Here is a 5702-nt window from a genome sequence, read left to right as displayed (position 1 = left end):
TTCTTTCTATCTCAAACAGGAGAAGAAAGAGAATGGGAAAGTAATTTCTAAGCTTGTGAAAAGAATTGAAGAAGTTTGGAGAAAGAGAGAATGCTACTGATAACTCATGGGTTCAAAACCAAGGTGCATGCTGGAAAATGAAATTCTTTACATTGAAGCGTGGCACCATACGGATCGAGTTGAACATCCTTCTAGTCAAACTTGGTTAGACGTGGGCGTGGATCGGAAGAGCTATCATGTGTCGAATATCGAGTGGAGCCGAGTCACTTTACAACAAGCCTGACGCGTTATTCCACCTAATCGTCAATACGTGTCCCTTAGGCTGTCTGACATGCTTTCCCTCCCGCAAGTTGACACATGACACGCTTTCCCTCCTGCAAGATGAAACGTGGCCGCTTTCCCTCCCGCAAGTTGACACGTGACACGCTTTCCCTCCAGCAAGTTGACACGTGACACGCTTTCCCTCCCGCAAGTTGACACGTGGCCGCTTTCCCTCCCGCAAGTTGACACGTGGCTTGCTGTCTATCTGACGTGCTTTCCATCCCACAAGTTAACACGTGGAAAATTTTCTCTCTTGACAATGCGCCTGATGCGTTATTCCACCCAATCGTCAATACGTGTCTCTCAGGCTGTCTGACACGCTTTCCCTCCCGCAAGTTGACACGTGGCTTGTCGAAAAATTTTCTCTCATGAGAGTTGCAATACTGAATCTGGCCTTCAAAGTGAGTTCATTAATCTCCTTGTTCGTGAAAAGACTTTGAGAAATCCAAGAATTTCATCTTTCTTAAAAGAACATATCGAACGGCCAAAATAAGTTCATTTACCTCCTTCTTGTTCCTGAAAGAACTCTCAGAAATCCTCGAATTTCATCCTTCATTGAAGAACATATCGAACGACTCAAATCTAAAGAAAATTTTTGAATGACCGTATCATCGGTTTAAAGTTCGTAATGTTGTAACCCCATATCATGAAAAGATATAAAGAATTAATAAAACTTGGCCTATGTAATTGTCGAACCTACGACCTTCACGTTTTTAACACTACAAACTTACAACTGAGCTAATTGGGCATAAATTTTATGCACATTATAGATCATTAGCTCCTAATCCAGCCAATTGAGTTTCGTTTACCTAACTTTATGCATAATAAACTTAAAAAAGTTATTATCTTCTAAAGTTCATAGTGTTTTAACTCGTATCATGAAAATATATAATTAAAAATGAGGGAAATTGGCCCATGCAGTCGAATCTGCGACCTTCACGTTATTAGCACATAGCTCTAACCAACTCAACTAACAGGCCATAGATTTTCTCGCCTGACAATGCGCCTGACGCGTTATTCCACCCAATCGTCAATACGTGTCCCTCAGGCTGTCTGATACGCTTTTCCTCCCACAAGTTGAAACATGGCTTGCCGGCTGTCTCAGGCGCTTTCCTTCCCACAAGTTGACATGTGGCTTGACGAAAACTTTTCTCTCGTGAGAGTCGAAATACTGAATCTGGCCTTCAAAGTGAGTTCATTTACCTCCTTGTTCGTGAAAAGACTCTAAGAAATCCTCGAATTTCATCTTTCGTAAAAGAACATATCGAACGGCCAAAACTAGTTCATTTACCAACTTCTTGCTCCTGAAATGACTCTCAGAAATCCTCTAAAGAAAAATTGTGAACGGCCGTATCATCGGTTTAAAGTTCGTATTGTTGTAACCCCGTATCATGTAAAGATATTACTAAAAATTAATAAAACTTGGCCTATGTAATTGTTGAACCTACGGCCTCCACATAGATTTTATGCACATTATAGATCGTTAGCTTCTAATCCAACCAATCGAGTTTCATTTCCATAACTTTATGCGTAATAAACTTAAAAAAGTCATTATCTTCTAAAGTCCGTAGTGTTTTAACTCGTATAATGAAAAGATATAATTTAAAATGAGGGAAATTGGCCCCATGCAGGTATCGAACCTGCAACCTTCGCATTATTTGCACAACGCTCTAACCAACGCTCTAACCAACTAAGCTAATAAGCCATAGGTTTTCTCGCTTGACAATGCGCCTGACTTGTTATTCCACCCAATCGTCAATACGTGTCCCTCAGGCTATCTGACACGCTGTCCCTCCCGCAAGTTGACACGTGACTTTCTGGCCTTCAAAGTGAGTTCATTTACCTCCTTGTTCGTGAAAAGACTGAGAAATACTCGAATTTCATCTTTCGTAAAAGAACATATCGAACGGCCAAAATAAGTTCATTTACCTCCTTCTTGTTCCTGAAATGACTCTCAGAAATCCTCGAATTTCATCTTTCGTAAAAGATCGAACGGCCAAAATAAGTTCATTTACCTACTTCTTGTTCCTGAAATGACTCTCAGAAATCCTCGAATTTCATCTTTCATTGAAGAACATATCGAACGACTCAGATCTAAAGAAAAATTGTGAACGGCCGTATCATTGATTTAAAGTTCGTACTGTTGTAACCCTGTATCATGTAAAGATATTATTAAGAATTAATAAAACTTGGCCTATGTAATTTTCGAACCTACGACCTCCACGTTTTTAACATGACAATCTTACAACTGAGCTAATTGGGCATAAATTTTATGCACATTATAGATCGTTAGCTCCTAATCCAGCCAATCAAGTTTCGTTTACATAACTTTATGCATAATAAACTTAAAAAAGTCATTATCTTCTAAATTTCGTAATGTTTTAACTCGTATAATTAAAAGATATAATTTCCCATGCAGGGGTTGAACCTGCTACCTTCGCGTTATTAGCACGACACTCTAACCAACTGAGCTAATAGGCCAGAGATTTTCTCGCCTGACAATGCGCCTAACGTGTTATTCCACCCAATTGTCAATACGTGTCCCTCAGGCCGTCTAACACGCTTTCCCTCCCGCAAGTTGACACGTGGCTTGCCGGCTGTCTCACGCGCTTTCCTTCCCACAAGGACATTGAAACGACGTGACCGAGGAAGAACAGAATGTTGGATTGGGTAAGGAAGACAGAACGTTGGATTTTTGAACCCTCTCAGATCTGAGTGTTTACGCCCTTACGAACCAAACAAACACCATAAACGAGATTAGGAGGAGGAGGAGACTAAAAAATGGAGGAAAAAGGACATTGAAACGACGTGACCGAGGAGAGAGAGTCGCTGAAATATTCTCTAGTAATCAGGGTGAGGGAAACGAAGTCTGACACGAGATCCGACTCACGACCCAAAACCCACAGGCAACCCTAACCAATGTGAGGGGTGGAGAAGATGAAGTCAACCTGGTCGGACCAAAACTCGAATACCCGCAACCTCATTATAGCCAAGCAACCCCATACCTAGTTTGCTCCAGTAACCTAAAATACAAAGCTTCGACCCAACAATGCAATCAGATACCAACTAGCAACCAGTCAAGTAGTCTAGTTCCTCTGTGCTTGGCCCAAAAACCCACATTCAAACAAAAAATACACAGAACACGGTCTAACCCATGATCCACTACACCAACTTGTGTGCCCACATGAACATTAAAGACCCATGCCTCGACCCACTTTGCGACTTGCTCATGTGTCAATGTCCCTCAATGATAGGGTCACTACTGCATACACCAGCCCCTTCGGCTTAGCTTCTCGGAATTTTAGGTAAAAAAACGACATATTTGGCTTGATTTGACATTTTTAACATGAACCTTTACATTTTTTACCTTTCCAAAGCTGATTTTTTTTAACATAGGTAATTATGAATCAATTAATAGATGTCCTAGTGGACAGTTTCAGTTATATCAAGGACGCCAGTGTATTCCAGGCTCACAAATCATCATTTGCTATGCACTCAGGTAGTATAGAAAATCAGAGTGTCCTTGAGATTCAGGCGTAAGGGTAAACTTCTACAATACTAACTTTTGTAGAAGCTTGGAAGCCATTTTAAATCTCTAGTGAGTTCAATTGATTTCAATAATGATAAGCTATTGTATTTTTATTTTACCTTTATTTGAGTTGTCAGAAGTGGGATTGAACCCACACCCTCTACCTATTCTTTATAACTATTTTTATAAAGAATAGCACTTTATAAAACAAAACCTTTCTAAGTTATAAAAGTTGGATTTCAACCCATGGACTCACAAGGACCAAAACTTGAGTCCTAAAGCCTTCAACCACTCAACCATCTTAACTATTTATTATGAGACCTAACATTGGTTGAAGAGTGGAATGAAGCAATCCTTATAAGGGTGTGAAAACCTCTCTCTTAAAGATGCGTTTTAAAACTTTTAAATTTACACGATACGTAACATGCCAAAACAAACAATATCTGCTAGCAATTGGAGAGGGACACAAAACATTAACTATAAGGTTGTGGATATCTCTCCCTAGTAGACATATTTTAAAATCGTGAGGCTGATGGTGATACGTAATTAGCCAAAGTAGACAATATCAGAGGTGGGCTTGGTTTGTAACAAATTGTATTAGAGTTAGTCATTGGGTGGTGTGCCAACGAGGTTGCTGGGAACACAATGAGGTGGATTGTGAGATCCCACGTCGGTTGTGGAGGAGATGAAACATTTTTTATAAGCATGTGGAAATCTCTTACTATTAGATGTGTTTTAAAACTGTGAGGTTGTCAACGATATGTAATGAGTCAAAGTAGACAATAACTAGGCTAATACTCATAATTTGTTGGAATAGTTCAGTTGGTCAGAGCGTATGATTGTTAACCATAAGGTCGGAGGTTCATCTCTCTTTTTATCAATGGGAATGAATCATTCCATTTTAGTATGTGGAAAAATTTAACCCTCCAACCAATGTGGACAATGTCATATAATTATGTAGGTTCGTGATCCTAACATTGTTATATTCTTAATTTAACATTCTTAATAATAATATTGTGTTCTTTTTAGGGGTAGCATCAATACAAAAACATAATGTAAAAAATATTTTAGCATAAAGCAGTTACATCATGCATGTTCTAGTGACTCTAGGCCCCTAGAAAACTAGGGTCGTTACATATAATCTACACTTGAACATTATATAACCTAAAGAAAAACCCGTGGCAACTGTCTCGATCAAGGACTCGATTGGTTATATATTTTCTTATTATGTTATGACTTGTTAGGATGTTACATGATATGAAAGTATGGTACTTATGATATTGTATACCCCACAATGCTATGTGCACTCCCTTCCCTCCATGGTATACCAATAGTGTGAGTGTATGTTAGTTGAAGCCCAGGTCAATGGGTAGGTATGCGAGCTCGCATGGGAGCAAATGTGTGTGTATGTAAGTTGTTAGTAGAGAAGTATGCACATCAAATTCTACCCGGACATGAATATGAGACGAAGGCCATGAAATGATATTTTATGATAACCATGATTTCATGTGTGTGCGTGAGTAGAGAAGTAGTGGAGTTACTTAATGAGTATTTCTTAAAATACTCAAGACATGCACTGCTCTTATTTTTTAGGTAAAGGCAAGGCACCTCTGCACAAATGACGATGTCGAGATGACGACCATGGGATCCAACGTACACAACACTAGTGCGATAGAGGGGTAGGATCAAACGTACAAAGACGGTTAACATCATGAGAAAGAAGGAGAAGAAACAAGATGTAGACAACGAGTTTTGATACGGAGGAATGAAGAAAGGAAAATGCATGGAAACGAGTGGAGAAGACGAAGTCCACCTGCTCGGACCCAAACTCGAATACCCGCAACCTCATTCC

At 39.6% G+C, this 5702-nt stretch overlaps 1 non-coding gene across 1 annotated transcript; it reads right to left on the bottom strand.

Moving 5' to 3' along the window:
• Positions 1–2728: 2728 nt before the first annotated feature.
• On the bottom strand, positions 2729–2802 carry TRNAI-AAU. Its single transcript has one exon. It is a non-coding gene; the product is annotated as a tRNA-Ile (tRNA).
• Positions 2803–5702: the final 2900 nt, after the last annotated feature.

Source organism: Cucurbita maxima, unplaced genomic scaffold (assembly GCF_002738345.1).
Source record: "Cucurbita maxima cultivar Rimu unplaced genomic scaffold, Cmax_1.0 Cma_Scf00155, whole genome shotgun sequence".
In the NCBI taxonomy this organism is placed as follows: domain Eukaryota; kingdom Viridiplantae; phylum Streptophyta; class Magnoliopsida; order Cucurbitales; family Cucurbitaceae; genus Cucurbita; species Cucurbita maxima.
Note: the sequence above shows the minus strand (reverse complement) of the source record. Positions and strands in the feature narration are given on the sequence as shown.